The sequence below is a fragment of the Nannospalax galili genome, unplaced genomic scaffold, assembly GCF_000622305.1.
Source record: "Nannospalax galili isolate Female #2095 unplaced genomic scaffold, S.galili_v1.0 scaffold591, whole genome shotgun sequence".
Taxonomy (NCBI): domain Eukaryota; kingdom Metazoa; phylum Chordata; class Mammalia; order Rodentia; family Spalacidae; genus Nannospalax; species Nannospalax galili.
The window spans coordinates 3,070,887-3,089,856 of record NW_008330926.1 but is presented as its reverse complement, the minus strand read 5'-3'; the positions used below and the strand labels follow the sequence as shown (position 1 = coordinate 3,089,856).

At 40.4% G+C, this 18,970-nt stretch overlaps 1 protein-coding gene across 2 annotated transcripts in view; it reads right to left on the bottom strand.

Moving 5' to 3' along the window:
• The window catches only part of Ash1l (ASH1 like histone lysine methyltransferase), a 176,026-nt gene that overhangs the window by 111,791 nt on the left and 45,265 nt on the right, over positions 1 to 18,970 (bottom strand). The gene's annotated exons all lie outside the window — the stretch shown is intronic.

Genomic DNA, 18,970 nt, shown 5'->3' with positions numbered 1-18,970 from the left:
GCAAATCATAAAAGATAAGCCTAAATAAAATTGGACTTCAACATAACGGTATATTGATTACTACACGTAAATCTTTTTTTTCTTGTTGGAAATAAAGCACTTCATGTAAGGAAGAAAACGGTATTACTAAGGAGGGAAACGGAAAAGGACAGTATCATAAACTGGGATAAGCCAGAGAGAGAGATAAGATCTAAAAATGAACTTGGACATGTGAGGAAGCTTTGGAAGTAGTTTTGATTATATTTTCTGAATTTTGCCCAGAATTTGATGAACTTTTAGGATAAAGATAGGCTTTGAGAAAATGTGTATCAACTTAAACAAAAAGGCGAAAAGATGGTACAGATGGTACTTAAATGGTAAAACCATAAGACAAAATCATGGGTAAGAATGGCAGAAAACTGAAAAAGAAAACAAGAATATAACTGGATTTGGGATGAGAAGCTAGAAACCTTACTTTATCTAAAGAAGTAAGTGGAGACCAAGAAGCTGTTATGAAGTCATGTAGCAAGAAATCTACTATAAAAAAGAAATACTTTTTTTTTACAGATGCCTGGGAGTGAGCAAAGGGTCAAATGGGTATCAGAACCAATAGAGAAAATTGCTACTGGTAAGCGTCCGTGTGTAGGGAGGCAGCAGAATAACAAAGAAAATGAAAACATGGGCCAGCAAAATGGCTCCATGGATAAAATGCTGTCTAAGCAAGACTGAAGACCCGAGTTGGTTTCCTAGAACCCACGGCAGGAGGAAAGAAATGATTTCTTAAGTTGTCCCCTGACTTTCACACATGAGCTATGGCACATGCACACCTGCTTATGCATATTCATTCTCATTCTCTCTCTGTCTCTCTCTCCATTAAAGGAAAATTAAGCAACTAAAAAACAAAAAAAGAACATATGAAAAGTTAGGCATGCCTTAGTCATTCATGTCTTAATCCCAGCACTTGAGTTTCTGTGAGTTCCAGGTCAGCTAGATTATGTAGTTTAAGACCCTGTCTCAAGAAACAAAACCTCTAAAAACCAGATTCCACCTACCTACTTCACTGAGGTATTGAGTGTTACAGGTTAAAAACTAGGGAATTTTCAAGCTGGGAGTGGTGGCCCATGCCTTTAGTCTCAGCACTCAGAAGGCTGAGACAGGTGGATCTCTGTGAGTTCAAGGCCAGCCTGGTCTATAGGGCAAGTTCTAGGCCAGCTAGGGCTACAGGGAAACCCTGTCTCAGACCGAAAAAAAAAGGGGGGGGGATTTTCACGGTGCCAAATATGAATTGGAATAAAACCGGTAAGATGTTTGAACAAAATCTATTTCTTCAACCTAAATTCACTATTAAAGCTTTCACAAATTTACATAGTCAAGTTTTGCATATATACTGTTTGGAATTCAACAATAAACATCCAACTCATTAAGAAATTATTTAAATGACCAAAATGTCTGATGTTTCCAATGCTACAAATATCTATGGGTAAACCATGGATGAAGAGATTAATGTGTACAAGATTTAGAAGAACGATTAGCAGTAGGTTCAAAGATACAGACTGATTTCAAAATAGCATCTTTAAATAGTTTATTATTTTTATGTGTATGACTGTATTGCCCGCATATACGTAAGTACCCGTGTTGTGCAATGCCTGTGGAGGTCAGAAGAAAGCAACAGCTCCCCTGGAACTGGAGTTACAGATGGTTGTTAGCTGCCATGCAGGTGCTGGGAATTGAACCCAGGTCCTCTGCCAGAGCAACCAGTGCTCTTAACCACTGAGCCATTTCTCCAGCCCCCTCAAAATAATATTTTTAAAGTAGTTTTTTAACAGAGGTTGGAGTGATGGCTCAGTGGTGAAGAGCACTGACTGGCTCTTGCAGAGGACTTGGAATTGGTTCCCAGCATCCACATGGGGCTAACTGTCAGTAACTTCAGTTCCAGGAGATGCAACACCCTCTTCTGGCCTCCACTGACACTGTACAACATGGCTGCACCTATATACATGTAGGCAAAATGGTCATACACATAAAATTAAATACTGTGTGTGTGTGTGTGTGTGTGTGTGTGCGCACGCGCGCGTGCCTTTTTTGAGACAGGGTCTCCTTGTAGCCCCAGCTGTCCTGGTACTCACTATGTAGACCAGGCTGGCCTCCAACTCACAAAGATCCCCCTGCCTCTGCCTCCCAAGTGCTTGGATTAAAGGCATGCCTAGCCCAGCCATAAATACTTTTTTTAAAAAAAATGTGTTTTTATGTGTATGCGTGTATTGCCTGCCGTAGGTAAGTGCACCCATGTAGTGCAATGCTCATGGAGGACAGAAGAGGCTGTCGGATCCCCTGGAACTGGAGTTATGGACAGTTGTCTGCTGCCATGTGGGTGCTGGGATTCAAACACAGGTCTCGTGCAGGAACAGCCAGTGTTCTTAATCGCTGAGCCAGCTCTCCTGCCCCAATAATTTTATTTACGTATTTTATTTATTTAAGAGCACTAGCTGTTCCTGCAGAAGACCCGGGTTCAAATCCCAGCATCCACATGGCTGCAGACAACTGTCCGAAATTCCAGTTCTAGGGGATCCAATGTCCTCTTTTGGCCTCTGGAGGCACTGCATGACATGTGTGCACTTTCATACAAGCAGGCAGTAACATACATAAAATAAAAACACATTTTTAAAAAGTAATTTTATCACACATCGCTCCTCAGCAAAATTAAAGAAGGGTACACAATTATTATAGTTATGAAAAAAAATTATTTGGGGGTGCTGAAGAGATGACTCAGTGGTTAAGAGCACTGGCTGCTCTGACAGAAGACCCAGGTTCAGTTCCCCAAACCCACATGGCAGCTAACAACCACCTCTAACTCCAGTTCCAGGGGATCTGACACCCTTTTCTGACCTCTGCACCCATTGCATGACATAGGAGCACTTACATACATGCAGGCAACATACTCATACAGATAAGATAAAAAAATAAAATATTTTTAAAAAAAGGAAAAAAGAAAAACAATTATTTGGGATTGCTTGCCAAACAACTGACTCAAAACTGGTTACAGGGGCTGAAGAGAAAGAGCTCAGTGGTTAAGAATACTGGCTGCTCTTGAGGGGGACCAGGGTTCAGTTCCAAGCACCCAATGCAAGCTAACAACACAGTAGATCTAACACCCTCTCTGCTCTCCACTGGAAGTGCATGCTTGTGTTGCACTTACATACATGCAGGCAAAAGAGTTATACACCTATTCTTACATAAAGTAAAAATAAATCAATTTTGAAAAAAAAATACTCAGGGGACTATAACAAGTTTCATGCCAGCCTCGCTACACAGTGAGACTGTCTCAACAAAAAACAAAAATCCAGTTGAAATAAAAATTATCATCATAGTAACAGTGAATGAACATAAGATATCAAAGTATTTGGAGACTTCTTTATTACTATTTTTTCTATTTTCATATGTGTGTGGAGTACATGTGTGCATGTATACATATTTTGTATGTGAACACACTTGTACATTTGTGTGCATACACATATATGTGTATGTGGAGGCCTGACACTGATGTTAAAAATCACCCTCCATCACTCCAAACCCTCATTCATTGAGGTAAAGTCTCTCAATCAAACCCAGAGTTCACAGATATGGCTGTCTTGCTAGCCAGCTTGCTTTGTGGATCCTGTCTCCTGTCTTCACCTTCTGAGGCTGACCATACACCCAGCATTATGTAGGTTCTGAAGATTCTAACTCCAGTCCTCACACTTGCTCAGGAGGTGCTTTAACCCAATGAGCCATTATATACTCCCCCAAACCCCAGTATTTGGAGACTTCTGATCAAGTTTTTGGTCCTAGATTTAAGTTTTGAATCCTTTGCTGAATCTTTTTAATACAACAGAACTAGAGGTTTCTTGTCAATGACCTGAATGGTGAGATAAAAACTCAATCTAGAATATAGGGTTTTTTTCCAACTATGGAAAATACATTTTCAGAAAGCAATATATTTTTACGAATTAAATGTACTATGTGAGTAGGATTCAGAGCCTATGCTGGTGTGTTTTTTTGGGGGGTGGGGGGTTCTTTTTGAGACAGGGTCTCCTTGTAGCCCAGTTGGCCTGAAACTCACTATGCAGGCCAGGCTGGCCTTGAACCAGAAAGATCCGCAGGCCTCGGCCTCCCAAGTGTTGGGACTAAAGGCATAAGCCACCACATCCAGCTTTTTTTTTTCAGTTTATGTGTCTGCGTGTATTGCCTGCATGTAGGTAAGTGCACCCATGTCATGCAATGCCCGCAGAAGTCAGAAGAGGCTGTCAGATCCCCAGGGACTGGAGATACTGACAGTTGTTAGCTGCCATATGGGTGCTGGGATTTGAACCCAGGTCTTCTGCAAGAACAACCAGTGTTCTTAATCGCTGAGCCATCTCTCCAGCCTTTTTTTTTTTTTTTTTTTTTTTTTTGTCTTTTTGAGACAGGGTGTCTCCCTGTAGCCCCAGCTGTCCTGGAACTCCCTCTGTAGACCAGGCTGGCCTAGCTCTCACAAAGATTCCCCTGCCACTGCTTCCCAAGTGCTGGAATTAAAGGTGTATGCCATCACACCTGGCTTGGTGATTTTTTATTTTTTTAAAGGCTTGGTGAGTTTTTTAAGCTTAAAAAAAAAAATGTGGTTTTTTTTTCTCCCTTTTATGTAGGCATTCCTCATAATGCCCAATTAGGCCATTTATTGAAGTGGAAGAAAGTCTTCTGGAAATTCCCAGAATCATCACAAACAATTTTCAGCTTTTACCCCTCTATGCTTACACTTTACTTATGGGTGTATCTTCCACATAACTCTAGAGAAATTGCCCCCCCCAAAAAATCAGAATATTTTCTTCAATCACGTAAAAAGAAAACAAAACTCAGTAACTTCAAATACTTTGTTTTAACCAACATGCTTTCATAATGAGTACTTTCTTTTTCAAAATACAAATGTGTAGTTCTCATTTATTTCTGAGGTACAAAATACTTATCAACAGAGTGCCTGAAATACACAATGAGTTAATTACTGACATTCAAGAAATCAGTTACAACAATGTACCCCGATCTACTCCTTTCTATGGCTTTGGCCATTTTTGAAAGCCATTTTTGAAATCAGGTTACAAGTTCTGCCATATACAACTAGTTATGAGCTAAAAATGCTCAAAGACAAGCTTGGCCCAGTGGCGCACATCTACAATCTCTGATGGCACATCCTTAAATCCCAGTACTCAGAGGCTGAGTCATCCTTGACTAAACAGTGAGTTCTGAGGCCAGCCTGGACTACTACATGAGAACCTGTCTTAAAACAAAACCAAACAAAGAAACAAAAGAACCCCACTTAAGTAAGTAAATATGCTGAAAATCAAGAAAGATATATTTGAACATCACACTCATTCTCATTTGTGGGAATGGCTTTTCTGGGAATGCCTTCCTTCAGCAACAAATGGGAATTTTACCCAACCTTGTAACCAAAGTTAATCTTATGTTTTGAGATCACTAAACTATCTATTCAATCTGCGTTATTATTTAAATTTAAATTTAGCTGCCCCTTAGGAAAACAATGTAAATAATCTTACTAGGCCTTTGGGGTCCCTAGTAATCAACTTTTGCAAGCTAAGCAATCTTAGATCAAGCTTCCTACTTCTCTTTCATGACCCCTTTCTTGACCAGACACAGAGTATCATATATGCATTTGGGTTTTTTTTTTTTAACTTTTTAAAAACTTTATGTGTATGAGTGTTATGCAGGTATATAAGTGCACCTATGCTGTGCAGTGCCTGCGGGGGAGGGTCAGAAGAAGGCATCAGATCCCTTGGAACTGGAGTTATAGTTGTTAGCCACCATGTGGGTGTTGAGATTCGAACCCAAGTCTCCTTCCAGAGCGGCCAGTGTTCTTAACAGCTGAGCCATCTCTCCAGTGCTTGTATTCACTTGTATGTTGTGAAAATACCAGTGTTGGAAGCAGTCCTCAATTTGAAAACAATAGGTGAGATTAGATTGATAACATCTGTTTATGGTTTTCAATGCTGTTCTGGGTCATTAGGGGTCAGAAAGAGAAAATTCTTCCTCCAGTAAGATAAAGTTCTTCATTTCTTTCCCAAGTCATGGATGTGCTGTGTAAAGGAGTAGGCCCTGGGTGAGAAGAACAGTCCTGAAAGAACTCAGAAGGAACAAGTTCTGAGAACAAATCTGGTTCGTTCTTGATTTAAACAATTCCAAGAGTGAAGCTGTCTTTGTTCAGACGTCACCCTATTCTGGCATCTCCACCACACTCAACAGATGTATTTCATATCTACCTAATGTAGATTAACTAATCAAATAGAATTGCTTATCAGGATTGGGTAAAACCAAGAAACCTAGTCTCCCTAAAGTATATTTCACTTCCAAAAAGCAAATGTTCAACGACTCATAAGTCTTCCACAGTTAGTACAGAACAGCATATAAAATAGAAAAATAAGCTAACTACCTCACAACACATTTATAAGAATTGATTAGATCTATTATTATTGTTTATTTATGTGTGTATGACCTGTTCAGGTGCATGTGAAGGCTAAAGGCTGTCATAAGGATGTCTTCCTCAATTGCTTCTCTACCTTTTTTTTTTTTTAAATATATTCCACCACACTCACCATGGCCTTCAACTTTTTTTTAATCATCATTTTTATTTTATGTGTATGCGTGTATTGCCTGCATGTAGGTAAGTGCACCCATGTCGTGCAATGCCCATGAAGGTCAGAAGAGGCTGTCAGATCCCCTGGGCCTGGCATCACGGACAGTTGTTAGCTGCCATGTGGGTGCTGGGATTCAAACCCAGGTCTTCTGCTCTACCTTATTTTTTTAAGACAAGGTAATCTCACTGAACCTAGAATTTGGTGTTTTGGCTAGAGCATTGGAGTTACAGATGCATACCATGCTGGAAGTTTAACAAAGATCTTGGATCTGAACTCGGGTCTTCATGATTCCACAGCAAGCACTTCACAGCAAGTACATCTGCCCAGCTCCAGACCTGTTTTTTTTTCGCAATGATGTTCTCAGATTATGAAAATCAACATAACTGCTAAAGTCAACTGTATACTTTCAGTTCTTAGAGAACTGATCTTCCTAGAATTTGACAATCTTGTTTTGTTTCTCAGGCGGAGTTCTGCTATATAGCCCAGGCCTCACCACCCATCGCCTCCAAATACATGTACAGGAAAAAGCTTGTGTCAGCCTTGAACTCCCAACTGTGGTTAGGAGGACAAACCTGTCTTTTACATGGGTGTTAGAGATCCAAATTCAAGTCCTCATGCTTATATTACTGATTGAGCTGGCTCTTTTCCTAAAGTTTTGGCCCTCCCCTCTTTCTTTGATAGAGGTACTTGCCATATAGCCTTGCTACTTGCTATGTAGCCCAAAGTGACCAAGTTCTCCTGCCGCTGCCTTCCCATACTGGGATTGTGCATATGCTCTAACATGCCCAGTGTACAATTTTTATCTTTAGGTTTGATCTCAGTCTCAGTTTTGGTCTCTCTCTCCCTCTCTTCCTCACATGCACATTTTGAGGTAGAATAGAAAGACAGATAATTAAGGGGACATAACAAGGGAAAGGGACTTATCCTGGAATCTGGCTGAAATTTCTCCCCAGCTAAGAGTCAAGAATTCCAGCACCATTAACAACATTTCAAGAGTTGGGAGTGCTGGTGCACACCTTTAATCCCAGTACTGGGGAGGCAGAGGCAGAATGATCTCTGTGAGTTTGAGGCCAGCCTTGTCTACACAGCCAGTTCCATGCTAGCCAGGGCTATATAATGAGACTCTGCTTCAAAAATAAATAACAAATAAAATACTAAATTAAAATTCAAAAAAAAAAAGAAAAGAGGGGAGGTGCTAAAGTGATAGCTCAGCGGCTAAGAGCACTTACTGCTCTTGTGGAGGACCAGAGTTTAGTTTCCAGCATGCATATGGTGGCTAACAATGAGCTATATAACTCCAGTTCCAAGGGATCTGATGCCGTCCTCTGGCCTCTGTACTCATGGGTGAACTTACATATAGGCAAGCAAAACACCCCTATACATAAAATAAAAATAATTTAAAAAAATATTTGCAATGGGTATTATACTCCTTTTGTATAAAAATACTTCAAAATACAAATGTCAAAGTAGTAATGATTCATGTGTAAGGCCTAAGCATATAGCTTTTCTCCTTTCCCATTAGTAAGCCTGTAGTTTTCTAGAAATCTCATGGAAAACTCCATTTATAATAAAAGAAATGTCTTAACCACCTTATGCAACCCTTGTGACCTATGACTGTACCTTATCAGATTGTACTGCTATTCAAGGCAATTCTGGAGCCACCTAGCTATATAATCCCATTTAGTAAAAATAGGGCAAAAAAAGTTCCCTGGCAACCCTTTTAAGATTATAACTTGAGAGTCACCAAAGTCATAAATCTGGTTATTGCTAAACACTCAAGTGTGACTCTCTTGAGCCCACACTCATATTGGGTGTACCTTCTCCTTCTACTTATCTTTCTGATGACTCCTGTCTTTAAATCTACAATAAAGTCTCTAAACGCCAACTATACTTCATATTGATTTGACAAGTCAAAAATCTGTCTTCACCTAAGTAGCAATCTTTTAAAAAAGAAGTACTCAGGACTGGAGAGATGGCTCAGTGGTTAAGAACACTGGCTGTTCTTGCAGAAGACCCAGGTTTGAATCCCAGCACCCACATGGCAGCTAACAACTGTCTGTAACTCCAGTTCCAGACAGCCTCTTCTGTCCTCAGCGGGCATTGCATGATACAGGTGCACTTACCTACATGCAGGCAATATACACATACACATAAAATTTAAAAAAAAAAAAAAAAAAAAAAGTACACAAGCTGCTACAGGAAGTAACATAGAGTTCTATCTTTGCCCTGTTATATATAGACCAGGCTGGCCTTGAACTCTTTTGATCCTCCTACTTCAGACTCCCCAATTTTGGGATTACAGGCATGTACTTATATCTAGCTATGAATCTCTTTTGAGATATAGATTCCTGTATCTTACAAAATAACAAAAGAGCTAAACAGGTTTTTCATTTCTTTTTTTTTTTTTTTTTTTTTTTTTTTTTTTTTTTTGGTCTTTTTGAGACAGGGTCTCCCTGTAGCCCCAGCTGGCCTGGAATTCACTATGTAGACAAGGCTGGCCTTGGACTCATCTGCCTGCTTCTGCCTCCCGAGTGCAGGGATCAAAGGAGTGTGCTACTGTGCCTGGCTCAGACTTTCTATTTCTAACCTTCTCCTTTGTATAATACCCAATTTCACTTTATCTCACTATCACTCAACTAACTGCCCCCAAAAGGTATCTGGGAGTCATTCTAATAGCCCTCTCTATCTCCTCCTGAGTAAGTTTTACCTTAGTTTAGGTCCTCGCAACATTTTGCTAGGAGAGTTTGTTAACGGATGGATCTGATTTTCCTTGTTAACCTTTTCACATTGCTATCTACGTAATTGCAACAAGTTATTCTTCTGTTCAAAATCCTTAACTTCCCATTGTTCATAAGGTAAACACCAATCATGGTAGTTTTTTTTTTTTTTTTTGTCTTCTTGAGACAAGGTCACCCTGTAGCCCCAGCTGGAACTCACTATGTAGACAAGGCTGGAACTACTAGGAGAGCCAACTGCCTCTGCCTTCCAAGTGCTGGGATTAAAGGTGTGAGCCACCATGTCCAGCAACTACTGAAAAGTTCTATAAATGGAAGAGTGATAAACCAAGGAACAAACATCCCTGATCCCAAGTGTTGGGATTACAGGTGTGAGCCACCACGCCCAGCCCAATATGGTGTTTTATTTTTATTTACATTTATGTATTTATTCTCTCTTTCTCTGTGTACCCATCTCCAGCTCATGCAAAGCTACTTTCTCAATAAGAAACAGTCTGCATTCCTAATTCTTTAAATGCTAAGTCCAGGGGACTGGAGAGATGGCTCAACAGTTAAGAACAATGGTTGGTCTTGCAGAGGACCCAGGTTCGAACTCCAGCACCCACCTGGCTGCAAACAACCCTACATAACTCCAGTAACAGGGGATCTGATGCCCTCTTCTGACCTTCTCTGGCTTTGCACGACATGGGTGCACTCACATACATGCAGGTAATAATACATTCATACACATAAAATAAAAAAGTTAGCCAGGTGTGGTGGTGATGCACACCTGTAGTCCCAGCACTTTGGAGACAGAGGCAGGAGGATCTCTGTGAGTTCAAGGCCAGTCTGGTCTATATAGGGATTTCTAGGCCAAATGGAGCTGCAAGGAGACCCTGTGTCAAAAACACCAGGGGAAAAAAAAAAAAAAGGTTGAGTTTTCAAATAAAATGCAGCTTGCATCAATAAAAAAAAAAAAAAAACTCCTTCCCAAATTCTATGAGCTCCTCACTTTTCTGCTCCATAAAATATATTATGAACTATCAATATACATGTATTAATAGTACATGTGCATATATCATACATTATGAACTACTTATATACTAGTCTGCGTTCTCTGCTAAACTAGAAATTACTTGAGAATAGAAATTATATCTTATTTCTAGTTATAGATTTTGCATCTAGCACATAATAAGCACATAATGTTGGCGAAAGGCAAGCTACCAAAAATATAGTGAAAGAGCTGGAGAATAGCTCAGAGGATAAAGGTGGCTATTCATAAGCCTGCTGACTTGAATTTGATCACCGTGATGGAAGGAGAGAACTGATTTCTGCAAGTTGCCCATCATGTAATTTGTAGCCCTCCTCCCCTGCAATATGAATGTGATGCAGTCCTTTTTTTTTTTTTTTTTTTTTTTTTGTTTTTTTGGGAACGGTGTTTTTTTTTTTTTTTTTTTTTTTTTTGGTGTTTTGGAGACAGTGTCTACCTGTAGCCCCAGCCGGCCTACAGCTCACTATGTAGACCAGGCTGGCCTCAAACTTAAGAGATCTGCCTGCCTCTGCTTTCCATGTGCTGGGATTTAAGCAGAGTGATAAAATCAAATATATACACTCTAAACAGTTGATTTCCAATGATGAGATTAAGACTTGTAAAAGTGACTTAGTATCTTTTACTTTACTAAAACTCTTTCCTCAACTTATTTTATTAAAAGGATAAATTTAAAACAAGAAAAAAAAGAAAAAAAGTAAAAGAAATAAAAGGATAAATTTGTTTACATGTTTACCCCTCAAAAGTACAGAAGTTCTTATTAGAAATATCAAGTCAGAAGAGCAGAGTCCTTTCCTACTAGGAGCCTCCTCCACTCCTGCATCTTGAGGAATTTTGCCCAATCTCTGTTTTCCTGGGGTTGAGAGATCAAATAATGTCTTTATAAAAAAATTTTTTATTAGTTTTATTTTATGTATATAAGTGTTTTGCCTCCATGTACATAGTAAGTGCACCCGTGTCATGCAATACCTATGGAGGCCAGAAGACGGTATCAGATCCCCTGAAACTGAAGGCAAGGAAGATCATTAGCCACCATGTGATTCCTGGGATCCAAACCCAAGCCCTCAGCAAGAGCAGTCAATGCCCTCAACCATCAAGCCATCTCCCCAATCCCCAAATAAGCTCCTAATTAGGAAAAGAGACTAGAAAACTTCTAGGATTAGATGGGGCCTACATGGTAACTGACCAGAAATGAAGTTTCTAATCTGACTTCTAGATCACCCCCTGTAAAAATCCAAAGTTCCATCCAGCCTTCTCCCCAAATTCCAGTTACCCAGTCCCATTCATTTCTTCCTTCTAGGGCAGAGAAGATAAGTGACCCCATAAGAAAATGTTAATCAGGGACTCCATTATGATAAGTAGAGCTGGTACCTTCTGAACTCTATCACTAAGGCCACCTGCTTCTTTTGGGATCTGCTACTCGGCTCTGAAGCTTCACTTGTTATCCCTGTAGACTGAGTTCCTTCTGGACTTAGTGGCTAAGGTTCAGCCCTACCATCTAAAGGAGCAGAAGTTCACTTTCCACAGTCACCTGATCCCTCTGCACAATCTTGGCTTCTGGAGGACAACAATAGCCACAGCTCTACAGAACCATCCTTTGTCACTAATACCATCAAGTAGAAGTCTAGTGGTTAGAGCTTCCCCTCTACTCATGGACGGTAAAAGTTCCTGGAACTGCTACTTAAAAGTTCTTTGGGTTTTGTACTTTTTGTTTGTTTTTTAGCAGATGCTGGCAAAAACCACATGGCCTTAAATGGTAAGTCACAACAAAGACTACTTCAGTCTTAGAAGAGTCCAACTGAATACCAAATACTTTTTTTTTTTTTTTTTTGTCTTTATGAGACAGGGTTTCCCTGTAGCCCCAGCTGGAACTCACTATGTAGACAAGGCTGGAACTACTCAGAGATCCAAATGCCTCTGCCTTCCAAGTGCTGGGATTAAAGGTGTGAGCCACCAGACCAGCAACTACTGAAAAGTTCTATAAATGGAAGTGTGATAAACCAAAGAACAAATATCCCTGATAAGCACAAAAGGTCACTGATGAGTAATAAAGCTGGCATACTTCCTGTTTCTTGGTGTGAGACAAAAGCCGGGGCGGGGCGGGAAAGAACCACCAACCCTAGGCCAACAGGGCCCTCTTTGCAGGCAACTGTCCAGATCAGTTTAGATAAGATCAAGCCTGACTTGGCAGTTTAGAGCTTTGACCAATAGGCTCTTTCTTCTTTGTTTAAATTAGCCAATCCAAAATTAGGAAAAAGGAACCTGTCCCATACCAGCAAAAGCACTTAAGAGGCCCAAACCCTCCTGGAGGCTTTGAATTTTTCAGTTTCCAAATCTCCTCTCCAGAGAGCTTTTCTCTATAAGTGAATGTGTGTATGTATATGTTTATCTTTGCTATATTTGGTTACCTGTTGTTGCTTTCTGCTGTGCCGAGATTTTTCCTCCCTTTTAATTCTTTAATTTGCAGAGAAAACAAACCCAGTCAAGACCCCTAGACTGTAACACCCATACCTACTAAGACTCAGGTCCTCTTTACTCTTAGGGCTCCAAGCTGAGTAGCATTCTACATATCTTCAACTTTCCTTGGAAGAGTTCACAGCAGAAATGCCAATAATCATCACCTTTCTGTGGGAAGTGGAGGTGGTAAAGTCCTCAAACCCTTAGAACAGACAAAATAAGATGGTCATTTAACTAGCTCAACTATGCGGGAGCTTGAGGCAGTTAAGACCACTCCAATCACTGAATCCCCAGTCAGGAGTAGTTAGGAGCCTCTGCTGTGAACTGTGCTAAACCAGCAGGCAGGATATAAGACTTAGGCTTGTCCCGCTAAAGAAAAGACCAGCATCCTAAAGCTGTAACTAAAGAGACAATCTTTTCCTTCTCAGAAAGAAAGGAAGGGTGGGCACTGCAAAGAAAGACTAAGATTAGTCTGTGCCCACTGCTGACAACACCCGGGCGTAAGACAGAATCTTAGAGGCTATCTGTGAACAGACCTTCAGTACTGCCCATGTTGCCTCCTCACTCCTATGAGTGTCTCTGATGCTTTGATTACATGAGTAAATTTAACTCTCCCTTACGGGGAGAAAGAGAAGAAAATCAAATCACATCTCTATCATTTAACTTTGAAAATGAAGAGCTCTCAAAATACAGAATTAACAAAAGGTTTTAGACTTGTGATATAATAAAAACTGTAACTGATCTTGGTCCCTGTCTCCTGGCCCAGAGCTTCAAAATCTCTCTAATTTTCTGAATGATAAGAAAGTCTTCTGGCCTGGGAGTCATTTGTGTGATATTCTGGTTGCATTCTGTCAATGTCCAGAGAACTTAAGTGAGTCTGAATACATAAGTGATGGACTAATTTGTTTAGTGGAGGAAATTCCAAGACAGGAGAGCATTCAGTCTGTTTAATTAAGCATGCCTACTTAACGTTCTCAGGTCTTCAGTAAGAGAAAGCAAAAAATGGTGTAGAAAAAAATAGGAAAAAGTTGAGGAAAAGAGTATAACCTTACAGACAAGGGAAGTTGGAAAGCAGCTGTGATTGTTAAACGAGATTAACACCAAGAGAAATCTGAGCTGGGCGTGGTGGTGCATGCATACCTTTAGGGAAGCAGAGGCAGGTGGATTTCTGTGAGTTTGAGGCTAGCCTAGTCTATATAGCAAGTTCCAGGCCAATCAGAACTACACAGTAAGACCTTGCCTCAACTGATCACTAGATGGATGGATGGATGGATGGATGGATGGATGGATGGATGGATGGATGGAATTAAATAAAGAGAAATCTGGTGCCCTGCACTGGGACAACAAGAAAAGTGTCCTGAGGGATAGACCCATTCACGGAAGGCTCCACCATGTAAAAATGCAAACTATATGAAAGTCTTGTACCATAGTTCCAGAGAGCTGCTAAGGCCAGGGAATGTATGGCAGGGTAGGATTCCCAGCAAAGGGGCCCTAAGTGGCCATGCTTCATGAAGCTGTGGAGGTAAAATGACAAGAGACAGGAACCATGGAATGTCAGCTAAAGAAAGCTACAGGCACCAAATGGAGTTGGCCCAAAAGGGAGGAATTATGTTTTGTAGGCAGCAGACTTGGAGGAGTAGGGCTATTGAAGCCAGTTGGAGCTAAGATGATTCTACCAAGCTCCAGAAGCTGGATAGCAGGTTTTGGTGTTTTCCCTGCTAGGTTTCTGTCTTGCTTTGGTCTGATCTTTCCTTGCTAAGTAAGTCACCATTGCTCCTTTTCAGAATGGGAATATTTACTCTATGCTATTCTATATTGAAAGTATGCAACTTAATTCACAATGTTATATGGGCTCAGAGTTAAGAGACTGCCTGAGTCTTTGAAGAAACACGCATTTACATAAAATAAATACACTGACACTTTTGAATGATGAGACTGATAGTTAAATACTAAGTGGACTCTTTCTTTTTTTTGGTTGGAGTGGGGGAGTGTGCTTTTTTGAGACAGGATCTCCCTGTAGGCCCAGCTGGCCTCGATCTCACAGGGATCTGCCTGGCTCTGTGTGTATCACCAAATCCAGCCTTCTATATGGAATTCTGAAGTTGAATTGAATGCAGTTTGCATTAAGAGATTTCCATGAGACTATGGAGATAAGGGAGGGAACAAATTTATGGCTTAAAAGTGATGTATCTAGGTATCAACCTGAGCTGTGATTGTTAATACTGGATTGTCACCTAGAAGACAAACCTCTGGGCGTGTGTTTAAGGAATTATCTAGATTAGGTAGCTGGGACCACTCCATGGACTGAAGTCGCAGACTGAATAAAAAGGAGAAAGCAAGCTGAGCACTGGCACTCACCTGGCTGCTTCCTCACTGCAGGAGCAATGTGACCAGCTGCTTCATAGCTCCTGCTGTTGCCTTCCCTGCCATGATGGACTAACTTCAAACTGTGGGCCAAAATAAACCCTTCCTTCCTTAAGTTGCTTCTGTCAGGTATTTTGTCATGGCAATAAGAACAGTAATTAATACAAATGTCTTCTATTGAGTCATTTTTTATCTTTTCCTAAAAAGTTAACCCAACTTCATCCTCCCTAGCAGGGTCTTATAATTTAGCCCAGGCTGACCTCCAGCTTCAGAAACTTGGGCCTCAGACTCTTGAATGCTGGGATTACCAAAGTGTACTACTAATCCCTGTTTTTTCTATTTTCACAGAAGCCCTTTCATTTTTAGTGAATGACATTACTAAACAAAAGGTTTTAAAAACTCATAGTGAAATGCTATGATTTCTAGCCCAAACAAGATTCTCTAATGAGGGGCTGGAGAGATGGCTCAGCGATTAAGAACACTGGTTGTTCTTGCAGAAGACCCAGGTTTGAATCCCAGAATCCACATGGCAGCTAACAACTGTCCGTAACTTGAGTCCCAGGGGCTCTGACAGCCTCTTCTGACCTCTTCTGGCATTGTGCTACACGGGTGCACTTATCTACATGCAGGCAACACACATATTTCCATAAAATAAAAATAATAAATATTAAAAAGGATTCTCTAATGAACCCTAGGACTAAATATCTAACTGCCTACTCAGAATCACCACTTCAATCTTCTGCAGGTACTTCAAACTACATATAGTAAGAAAGCTAGAGCAGACTGGGGATACAGCTCAGTGGTAGAGCACTTACAAGGCTCTGGATCCAAATCTCAGCACAGAAAAGCAAATTAAAAATTGTATGTATTAGAAAGCCAATGTGTTTACTTCTAAATTTGTTCCTCCTCCAGGAAATTTGTTCCACCAATCTTCCAAACCTTCATACAAACCTTGCTACCACCCTTGTCAAATCATCAGTTTTATCTGGATGGCTGCAATTTTCTAGTAACAGGTTTCCTTGTAATTACTCTTATCCCCTCGAATTCAGGATTTACATGGGAGCCAATTTGATCTCGTGAAAATGTAAATATAAACTCAAGACTGTCTTTTGCTTTTGGTATGAAATCCAAAATTCTTTTTCATGGGAAAAGTTGCTGGGTAATCAAATCCAGAGCCTTTCATATACTAGGCAAGCACTTTATTACTGAGCTATGTATCTCCAGCCCCACAAACTTTTAATCAATCAAAAAAATATTTATTTTAGCTGGACGTGGTGGCACACACCTTTAATCCCAGCACTCAGGAGGCAGAGGCAGGCAGATCTCTGTGAGTTCAAGGCCAGCCTGGTCTACATATCGAGTTCCAGGACAGCTGGGGCCTATAGGGAGACCCTGTCTCAAAAAAAAAAAGACCAAAAAAAAAATATTATTTTATGTGTGTAAGTGTACTGCTTCCTTCTCTTCCTTCCTTCTTCCTTTCCTTCCCCTTCCCTCTTCTATCCTCCCCTCCCTCTTCCCTCCCTCCCCCCCTCCTTCCTTGTTGTGGTCCTCTGCCTTTGGGATCAAAGGTATGCTGCACCATGCGTCAGTGTTCTTTTGTATTCTTTTTTTTGATCTCTTTGTGACAGGGTCTCCCTGTAGCCCCAGATGGCCTGGAACTCACAGAGATCCCCCTGCCTCTGCTGGGATTAAAGGCGTGCACTACCACACCTGGCCTTTCCTTCTACTAAGAGAAGTTTTTTGTTTTAGTTTATCCAAGTTCCTCTCCAGTTCAGGATGTTCAAACATGCTTTACATGCTGGCTTTCTCCTCCCAACTTTTCTTTTTTTAATGTGTATGAGTGTTTTGCCTGTAAGTGCACCATGTATGTGCAATGCTCCTCAGAGGCCGAAAGAGGGTACTGGATCCCCTGGAACTGGAGTAATCAATGCCTTTTTAAAATATTTTATATTTTTTTTATTATTTTCATGTGTATGAGTGCATTGCCTGCATTATGTGAGCACACCCACGTCGTGCAATGCTTCGGAGGTCAGAAGAGGGCGTCGGATTCCCCTGGAACTGGAGTTAAGGATGGTTCGTAGCCACCATGTGGGTGCTGGGAATCAGACCCAGGTCCTCTGCAAGAGCAGTCAGTGCTCTTAACCACTGAGCCATCTCTCCAGCCCCTTGATGGCTTTTTAGATGCCATGTGGGTACTGGTATTTTAACTGCTGAGCCGTCTCTCCAGCCCCTTATCCCAACTTTTACCCTTAGGCTACGTTATTAGCTTCCTTTCTCCAGTCTTTTATTCTCTTCCTATTTATTTCAGGATACTAACTGCACAGCACTTTTCTCAATCATGTCATTATTTATTTGCCTACCCCCTATTACCTGACTTAACTACACTGAAAAAAAGTACAATGAGGCCAGACATGACCTCTTTACTCACCATTATATGCCAATGACTAGAACAGTACTGATGTTTCTGGAATTTAGAATAAACAAATGAGCAAATGAATGAATAAATGAATGTATAGGATTCCATTTCCCCAGTTAACTACTGCTCATCCTGTTTGTCCCACTTTAGGGTCCTTTTCTCAGGGAAGCATTCTCTGAATTAGGCCCCTCATTCCACATAATCCTGTACTCTCTTTTTTACATTTTACCATAATATTGAAACTTATTTTCTTTTGTGTTTTGTATTCTGAAGATAGGGTCTTACCACAAAGATCTGGCTAGCCTGGAATTGCTATGTAGGTGAGAACTGCCTCGAACGTACAGTAATTTTCCTGCCTCTGCTTCCCATGTGCTGATACAGGTGTACACTACCATGCCCAGCTTCACAATAATGAAACTTAATGCAATTTTCTATTCCACTTTGCCTTATTTCCTATTGTAAACAACAGCCCTCAAAGTATAGCACCTGGGAAATACTTGATATTCAGTAGCTACCACTGATTAAATATTTTTACAAATATTTTTTCAAATAAACCTAGTCAAAAAAAATTTTCCTTTTTACATTTTATGTACATGACTGTTTTGCCTTCATGTTTGTAAATGAACCTCATGTGTGCAGTGGCAGCAAAGAGGTCAGAAGAGGATGACATATCCCCTGGAACTGGAGTTGCAGATAGTTGATAGCCACCATTTGGACGATAGGAGCTGAACCTGGGTCCTCTGTAAGAACACCAAATACTCTTAACCTTTAAGCCATTTCTCTAGCTCCTCCTCTTTACATTGTTAGAGCTAAGTTTAACCTTTTTAAAGGAATAAGAATAGAAATGAACAACTCCCTGTTCACTACGAAAAAGTTAGTGTAGTGAGCACTACAATATCTGCCCCTGAAAGCATCAGATTCCCTGGAACCGAAATTATAGATGGTTATGAACTAACATGTGGGTGCTGGGAACCAAACCTAGGTCCTCTACAAAGTGTAGCAAGTACTCTTAACCACTGAGCCAACTTCTGAATCCCCCTAATTGAAGCAATTTTTATTGAAACCTAAAAGTATCCAGAAAATAAAGCCTCTCTGAATAGTCATACATTTTAGTCCTGAAAATGTTCGGTAATTAAAATATTATGAGACATGGGAATTTTGTATAACATAGAAGCATTTATAATTACTTGATTATTATACGAAAGTACCCTATGTACTAATAATATATCTAAGCCACATCTCATTGAAGAAACTGTATAAAGCCTTTATGTGCAAGACGAATCATTTTTCCTGATTTCTAAAGTGTGCTTGCTCTCTCTCTCTCTCTCTCTGT